We start from the raw sequence: 9573 nt of genomic DNA, 5'->3' as shown, positions 1-9573 counted from the left end.
CCCCCGAGAAACTTTGCGTTCTGCCCAGAAACTTAGCGTTCCCCAGTGAAACTACTTTCTGCCGAGAAACTTTGCGTTCCCCCGAGAAACTCTGCTTTCTGCCGAGAAACTTAGCGTTCCCCCGTGAAACTCTGCTTTCTGCCGAGAAACTTTGCTTTCTGCCGAGAAACTTAGCGTTCCCCAGTGAAACTTAGTGTTCTGCCGAGAAACCTAGCGTTCCCCAGTGAAACTCTGCTTTCTGCCGAGAAACTTTGCGTTCCCCCGAGAAACTTTGCGTTCTGTACGAGAAACTTTGCTTTCTGCCGAGAAACTTTGCATTCCCCCGAGAAACTTTGCGTTACCCCGAGAAACTTTGCGTTACCCCGAGAAACTTTGCGTTACCCCGAGAAACTTTGCGTTACCCCGAGAAACTTTGCGTTACCCCGAGAAACTTTGCATTCCCCCGAGAAACTTTGCATTCCCGCGAGAAACTTTTGCGTTCCCCCGAGAAACTTTGCTTTCTGCCGAGAAACTTTGCTTTCTGCCGAGAAACTTTTGCGTTCCCCCGAGAAACTTTGCTTTCTGCCGAGAAACTTTGCTTTCTGCCGAGAAACTTAGCGTTCTGCCGAGAAACTTAGCGTTCCCCAGTGAAACTTTGCGTTCTGCCGAGAAACTTTGCGTTCCCCCGAGAAACTTTGCGTTACCCCGAGAAACTTTGCGTTACCCCGAGAAACTTTGCATTCCGGCGAGAAACTTTTGCGTTCCCCCGAGAAACTTTGCTTTCTGCCGAGAAACTTTGCGTTCTGCCGAGAAACTTAGCGTTCCCCAGTGAAACTTTGCGTTCTGCCGAGAAACTTTGCGTTCCCCCGAGAAACTTTGCGTTACCCCGAGAAACTTTGCGTTACCCCGAGAAACTTTGCATTCCGGCGAGAAACTTTTGCGTTCCCCCGAGAAACTTTGCATTCCGGCGAGAAACTTTTGCGTTCCCCCGAGAAACTTTGCTTTCTGCCGAGAAACTTTGCTTTCTGCCGAGAAACTTAGCGTTCTGCCGAGAAACTTAGCGTTCCCCAGTGAAACTTTGCGTTCTGCCGAGAAACTTTGCGTTCCCCCGAGAAACTTTGCGTTACCCCGAGAAACTTTGCGTTACCCCGAGAAACTTTGCATTCCGGCGAGAAACTTTTGCGTTCCCCCGAGAAACTTTGCTTTCTGCCGAGAAACTTTGCGTTCTGCCGAGAAACTTAGCGTTCCCCAGTGAAACTTTGCGTTCTGCCGAGAAACTTTGCGTTCCCCCGAGAAACTTTGCGTTACCCCGAGAAACTTTGCGTTACCCCGAGAAACTTTGCATTCCGGCGAGAAACTTTTGCGTTCCCCCGAGAAACTTTGCATTCCGGCGAGAAACTTTTGCGTTCCCCCGAGAAACTTTGCTTTCTGCCGAGAAACTTTGCTTTCTGCCGAGAAACTTTGCTTTCTGCCGAGAAACTTTTGCGTTCCCCCGAGAAACTTTGCTTTCTGCCGAGAAACTTTGCGTTCTGCCGAGAAACTTAGCGTTCCCCAGTGAAACTTTGCGTTCTGCCGAGAAACTTTGCGTTCCCCCGAGAAACTTTGCGTTCTGCCGAGAAACTTAGCGTTCCCCAGTGAAACTTTGCTTTCTGCCGAGAAACTTTGCGTTCTGCCAAGAAACTTTGCGTTCTGCCGAGAAACTTAGCGTTCCCCAGTGAAACTCTGCGTTCTGCCGAGAAACTTTGCGTTCTGCCGAGAAACTTAGCGTTCCCCAGTGAAACTTTGCGTTCTGCCGAGAAACTTTGCGTTCCCCCGAGAAACTTTTCGTTCCCCCGAGAAACTTAGCGTTCTGTACGAGAAACTTTGCTTTCTGCCGAGAAACTTTGCGTTCTGCCAAGAAACTTTGCTTTCTGCCGAGAAACTTTGCGTTCTGCCAAGAAACTTTGCTTTCTGCCGAGAAACTTTGCATTCCCGCGAGAAACTTTTGCGTTCCCCCGAGAAACTCTGCTTTCTGCCGAGAAACTTTTGCGTTCCCCCGAGAAACTTAGCGTTCCCCCGAGAAACTTTGCTTTCTGCCGAGAAACTTAGCGTTCCCCCGAGAAACTTTGCATTCCCCCGAGAAACTTTGCATTCCCCCGAGAAACTTTGCGTTCTGCCGAGAAACTTTTGCGTTCCCCCGAGAAACTTTTGCGTTCCCCCGAGAAACTTTGCGTTCCCCCGAGAAACTTTGCATTCCCCCGAGAAACTTTGCGTTCTGCCGAGAAACTTTTGCGTTCCCCCGAGAAACTTTTGCGTTCCCCCGAGAAACTTTGCGTTCTGTACGAGAAACTTTGCGTTCCCCCGAGAAACTTTGCATTCCCCCGAGAAACTTTGCATTCCCCCGAGAAACTTTGCATTCCCGCGAGAAACTTTTGCGTTCCCCCGAGAAACTTTGCTTTCTGCCGAGAAACTTTGCTTTCTGCCGAGAAACTTTTGCGTTCCCCCGAGAAACTTTGCTTTCTGCCGAGAAACTTTGCTTTCTGCCGAGAAACTTAGCGTTCTGCCGAGAAACTTAGCGTTCCCCAGTGAAACTTTGCGTTCTGCCGAGAAACTTTGCGTTCCCCCGAGAAACTTTGCGTTACCCCGAGAAACTTTGCGTTACCCCGAGAAACTTTGCATTCCGGCGAGAAACTTTTGCGTTCCCCCGAGAAACTTTGCTTTCTGCCGAGAAACTTTGCGTTCTGCCGAGAAACTTAGCGTTCCCCAGTGAAACTTTGCGTTCTGCCGAGAAACTTTGCGTTCCCCCGAGAAACTTTGCGTTACCCCGAGAAACTTTGCGTTACCCCGAGAAACTTTGCATTCCGGCGAGAAACTTTTGCGTTCCCCCGAGAAACTTTGCGTTCCCCCGAGAAACTTTGCGTTCCCCCGAGAAACTTTGCTTTCTGCCGAGAAACTTTGCTTTCTGCCGAGAAACTTAGCGTTCTGCCGAGAAACTTAGCGTTCCCCAGTGAAACTTTGCGTTCTGCCGAGAAACTTTGCGTTCCCCCGAGAAACTTTGCGTTACCCCGAGAAACTTTGCGTTACCCCGAGAAACTTTGCATTCCGGCGAGAAACTTTTGCGTTCCCCCGAGAAACTTTGCTTTCTGCCGAGAAACTTTGCGTTCTGCCGAGAAACTTAGCGTTCCCCAGTGAAACTTTGCGTTCTGCCGAGAAACTTTGCGTTCCCCCGAGAAACTTTGCGTTACCCCGAGAAACTTTGCGTTACCCCGAGAAACTTTGCATTCCGGCGAGAAACTTTTGCGTTCCCCCGAGAAACTTTGCATTCCGGCGAGAAACTTTTGCGTTCCCCCGAGAAACTTTGCTTTCTGCCGAGAAACTTTGCTTTCTGCCGAGAAACTTTGCTTTCTGCCGAGAAACTTTTGCGTTCCCCCGAGAAACTTTGCTTTCTGCCGAGAAACTTTGCGTTCTGCCGAGAAACTTAGCGTTCCCCAGTGAAACTTTGCGTTCTGCCGAGAAACTTTGCGTTCCCCCGAGAAACTTTGCGTTCTGCCGAGAAACTTAGCGTTCCCCAGTGAAACTTTGCTTTCTGCCGAGAAACTTTGCGTTCTGCCAAGAAACTTTGCGTTCTGCCGAGAAACTTAGCGTTCCCCAGTGAAACTCTGCGTTCTGCCGAGAAACTTTGCGTTCTGCCGAGAAACTTAGCGTTCCCCAGTGAAACTTTGCGTTCTGCCGAGAAACTTTGCGTTCCCCCGAGAAACTTTTCGTTCCCCCGAGAAACTTAGCGTTCTGTACGAGAAACTTTGCTTTCTGCCGAGAAACTTAGCGTTCCCCAGTGAAACTTTGCGTTCTGCCGAGAAACTTTGCGTTCCCCCGAGAAACTTTTCGTTCCCCCGAGAAACTTAGCGTTCTGTACGAGAAACTTTGCTTTCTGCCGAGAAACTTTGCGTTCTGCCAAGAAACTTTGCTTTCTGCCGAGAAACTTTGCGTTCTGCCAAGAAACTTTGCTTTCTGCCGAGAAACTTTGCATTCCCGCGAGAAACTTTTGCGTTCCCCCGAGAAACTCTGCTTTCTGCCGAGAAACTTTTGCGTTCCCCCGAGAAACTTAGCGTTCCCCCGAGAAACTTTGCTTTCTGCCGAGAAACTTAGCGTTCCCCCGAGAAACTTTGCATTCCCCCGAGAAACTTTGCATTCCCCCGAGAAACTTTGCGTTCTGCCGAGAAACTTTTGCGTTCCCCCGAGAAACTTTTGCGTTCCCCCGAGAAACTTTGCGTTCCCCCGAGAAACTTTGCATTCCCCCGAGAAACTTTGCGTTCTGCCGAGAAACTTTTGCGTTCCCCCGAGAAACTTTTGCGTTCCCCCGAGAAACTTTGCGTTCTGTACGAGAAACTTTGCGTTCCCCCGAGAAACTTTGCATTCCCCCGAGAAACTTTGCGTTCTGCCGAGAAACTTTTGCGTTCCCCCGAGAAACTTTTGCGTTCCCCCGAGAAACTTTGCGTTCTGTACGAGAAACTTTGCATTCCCCCGAGAAACTTTGCGCTCTGTACGAGAAACTTTTGCATTCCCCAGAGAAACTTTGCGTTCTGTACGAGAAACTTTGCTTTCTGCTGAGAAACTTTGCGTTCCCCCGAGAAACTCTGCTTTCTGCCAAGAAACTTTGCATTCCCGCGAGAAACTTTGCGTTCTGCCGAGAAACTTTTGTGTTCCCCCGAGAAACTTAGCGTTCCCCAGTGAAACTCTGCTTTCTGCCGAGAAACGTTTGCGTTCCTGCGAGAAACTTTGCTTTCTGCAGAGAAACGTTTGCATTCCCGCAAGAAACTTTGCGTTCTGCCGAGAAACTTTTGCGTTCCTGCGAGAAACTTTGCGTTCTGCCGAGAAACTTTTGCGTTCCCCCGAAAAATTTGCCGTTCCCCCAAGAATCTTTTGCATTTCCCCGAAAAACTTTGGGTTGCATCGAGAAACTTTGCTTGCAAAACCTTTACGTTCCCCTGAGAAACATTGTGTTCTCTCGTAAAACATTTGCATTCCTTCACAAGTTTTTGTTCCCTCAAGAAGCATTTGCTTGCAGAACTTTTGCATTGCCCTGAGAAACGTTGCGTTCTGTGGAGAGACTTTTGCGTTCCCCTGAAAAGCGTCTTGTTTGCTCTCAAAACATTTGCATTCCCTCGCAAAACTTTTGCATTCCCCTGAGAAACTTTTGCATTTCTCAGAGAATCTTTGGGTTCGCTCACAAAACTTTTTTTTTTTTTTTTTTTGTGAGCAAATGCAAAGTTTCTCGGGGAACCCAAATGTTTTGCGAGTGAACACACACACATTAAGATATCTCATATTTTTTCCATCATCATGTCCCTTTAGGGGCTCTGTAGTATTTCTTCCTATTGATTTCAAGGTAACCATTAAAAACTTAATCATGATATTTCTACTTCTGTAGCTGCAATGTGGCTTGTACATTCCCCTTCATGTCTATTTTAGGTTTCACTTTAAGATGAAGGTTGAGCGGTTGAGATAAACAGCTTTGTCAGTTACTGGATTGTCTGAAGTCAAAGAGAAAGCTTGAATCTTTTCTTTTACTTTTTTTTTTTTTTAATACAGATATGCAATGTTACATGTTCTGTTGATTTGACCTGTTTCAAAGCTGCAGGCACAGCTTTGGGTCAAATCTGGCAGCCATTCAGTCTTTTTAATCTAGTTCAAGGCTGTTTTGACTTCTCCGATTTTATTTCTGTGCTTAAACATTACAAGCTTATAATTTATGAAATACATACATTAGTAATTTACAAACACTACTGTTCAAAAGTTTGGGGTCTGTAAGATTTTTTGATGTTTTTGAAAGAAGTTTCATGTTTTCCAAGGCTGCATTTTGTCAAAAAAATTATTATAATTTAAAAGAACTGTTCTCTATATAAAAGTTTTCAAATTAAATTTATTTCTGTGATGACAAAGCTTAATTCACAGACTTCAGTGTCACATGATCCTTCAGAAATCATTCTGATATACTGATTTGGTGTTGATTTGGAACATTTCTTATCAATGTTGATAATTGTGCTGCTTGACAACATAATTATGAAAACTTTGAAAATAATTCTGTAAAATATTTTATATAAATTGGTTATAATAGTATTTGCATATTATAAGCATAATTAACATGTTAAATATTATTCGCAATACAAAATGATGATTCATAAGCATTATATTTTTCTATGCTGGCATTTCAAAACCTTGCACATTTGTTTTTCCAAATCATTTATGGTCATTTCTCCATTAACATTGCTCAGCATCACAGCTGTACACATGGCATGAGGCTCTAAGCGGTGAAGGAAACTCAGTTCATTCACACACGCAATCAGGCAGCTATCAGATCCAAGGACAAGCAAATAAAAGCGGCTTGCTGTCCTGTACGCTTTATCAAGTGCTCTCTTTCAGCAATCACAAACAAGTCCAACTCCAAACTCACCTACACCTACCTATTCAGAGAATGAGCTTCAGTTATTGAAACACTGCGGCAGGCCTGACTGCTTCACTTATGTTTGTCAACACTTCTTGGAAATTAGGTAAGACGGTTGTGTTTTGTGGATTTGAATGGAATAAATACTGTCCTGTAGTGTCAGTATGATCTTTCTTTTGCACTTGCTGAAACATTTGGGCTTTGACAAAATCAAGAATAGGCATATTATATATTTTAATCGCTGATTCAAAACATTTCAGGCCGTCTCACCACTTTTTATCGCATGATTGTTCTCATGGTTACAGATGTCTGAAATTTTGCTGGTGCATTTCATTGAGAATGCTTACTAGAAACATGTTTTTTTCATAATCACTTGCAGGTTTTGGGTTAGTGACCTCGTCCCCACGTCACTGCGGATCAATACTTCTCTAAGCTTATCACAAAAGTGTTTGACTAAACCCCCTCTACATATATGGAGGTTAAAGGAGAATAGAATGACCAGTCACGGCAAACTTTGTTCAGAGACCGGACTTGTTTCTCGTTATCTTGCCGACCGCGGGACCCTGGAAGAGACTATGTGAGGATATGACAGTGTGTGAATGTATTATACATAGTGATATAGTATTTGTGTTTTCTGAAGAGTCTCTTTTTCAGTGTTCTTACTATTCCAACAGCATGGAGGAACATGTGGATCAGCCATCTTTACAAAACAGGGTCTGTGGTAAGTCAACTTGTGCACAGAAACTCTGAGAATGGATTTATCTTATTTAAAAATATATATATATATATATATATATATATATATATATATATATATATATATATATATATATATATATATATATAATAATTTGAGCTTATGTATAGTAATATTTAAGGCTGCATCATTTTCTCAGAAGGAAAATCATGAATTCACAATTTACAGAAGATTTTTAAGAAGACGTTTTGTAAAATGCAAACTAAAGGCCCAATGAGTATTCACACATCAGAAGTGACTAAACAATGTTTTGACTAAGATTTACATAAAACTAAATCTTTGTAAAAGAACGATGGAGCTCCAGCATAATTATCAAGTGTCGGTCAGTAGTTTTAAACAAATAACAGAGTTCAAGAAGAGACATTTCCAACCATTTTCAATCCATTGACCACTTAATGGATTAAATTTTTTTTTAAAGAAATTAATACTTTTGCTCAGCAAGGTGGCATGAAACTGATGTGACAGTAAAGGTGTTATTTCAGTATTACTGAGATACAATTATACTTTTATGACTTTTTAATTTCAATTTTAGTTAGAATTGCACTCATTTTGTTGTATTTGTCATTTCTATTCTTTTATTTATATATATATATATATATATATATATATATATATATATATATATATTATTAATATATATATATATATATATATATATATATATATATATATATATATATATATATATTTATTATTAATAATATAATGTGTGTGTATAATATATATAATGTGTGTATAATATATATATATATATATAATGTGTGTGTATATATATATATATATATATATATATATATATATATCACTACATATTGTATATTAATACATAGTTTTAGTTGATTTAGTACACCAAAATAGAAGGCTTGGCAGAAATTCAGATTGATTTTTTTTTTTTTTTTTGAAAATTATATTTTTAAAATATATATATATATATTCCCCCCCCCCCCCCCCCCCCCCCCCCCCCAAGTTAGTTTATTTTATTTCAAGTAACAAAAAAAATATTTTTCATAGGGTGAATTCAGGGCGATTGGGACACTTTACTTGGAAAAAGTGTCCCAATCACCCTGAATTCACCCTATATATAGGTTTAGTTAACTATAATAACCCAAAAAATTTTATAAATGCGGTTTCAAACTTTCTATTCATCAAATAATCCTGAAAAAAGGTATCATGGTTTCCCCTAAAATATTAAGCAGCACAAAGGTTTTCTTGAGCAGCAAATCAGCATATTAGAAAGATTTCTGAAGAATCATGTGACTGAAGAGGAGTGATGATGCTGAAAAGTCAGCTTTGCCATCACAGGAATAAATTCCATTTTAAATATATTCAAATAGACATTTATTTTAAAAAAATAAGTTTTACTGTATTTTGATCAAATAAATGCAGCATTTATGAGCATAATACACTTTCAAAAACATTAAAAACATCTTCCTGGCCTAAAGCTTTTGAACATATGTGATGCCTAGTTTTTGTGCTGCAATTTATTTACAGATGATGCTTAGCTATATGATAAAATGATGAGTCTGAATGTGTTTAGGTTACTTTTTGTTGGAACATATATTTTAAAACAATTTAACACAAAAAGGGCAAAGGGGCCTGTTAAAGAACCCAGATCTAGGGCAGAAACGATGGTTTAGAAGAAACCATCTGCACTGTTCCCATCACCGTCCACTCCACTGACCGACATGTAAACAGAAGACGATAATCGATAATATTTGCACGTGATCAGACTGTGAACCGGCAGCTGACTGAAAGAGAAGAGGGAAATGGGCTGACATACCCTGGCCTTGTTCAGTTAAGTGCAGGTTGCTGTTCAGAGGTTCATTTTGAGGGTTTAAATTACAACTCTGAAACTAGAAACCCAAGAAGACGAACTCAATATTATGAGCGTGTACAAAAAATCATCAGCGGTGTTTTTTTTTTTGTTTATAACCATGTAGTGTTTACCTGTCACAGGTGAGAAAACAACTGGAATTCGCAAACACAAGTCCCTACGATGTTCATAATAAATGTTTTAAGACTAATCTAGTGAATAAATCACCATTCATTTCCTCTCCCGTCAGTTTGTTGTCCTCCTGAGCTGTGGAGTGTGACAATGGTGTTTGTATCCTGTGTCGTCAAACGCCATTATCACACTAAATAGCCACGGTGAGACCTCACGACCTCCTCAGCCAATCAGCAAGCAGAGAAACAGATGATGTCACAGGCTGTGGGATTCTATTCTGGGACTTTAAAACACCTTTGTGTCGTCAAATGAATACGTATGAGTTTGTGTAAGGTTGATAAATTGGCATCTGCCGAAAATAGATGTAATAGATCATGTCTGCCATATGTTCCTACTGACCCAGTTGCTGTTATTAGATATGTTAATGAGTTCAGTATGCATGTCATGTGACGCTTCCTTCGTATTGTATTT

The sequence above is a fragment of the Chanodichthys erythropterus genome, chromosome 22 (assembly GCF_024489055.1).
Source record: "Chanodichthys erythropterus isolate Z2021 chromosome 22, ASM2448905v1, whole genome shotgun sequence".
NCBI lineage: Eukaryota > Metazoa > Chordata > Actinopteri > Cypriniformes > Xenocyprididae > Chanodichthys > Chanodichthys erythropterus.
This window is presented reverse-complemented; position numbering follows the sequence as displayed.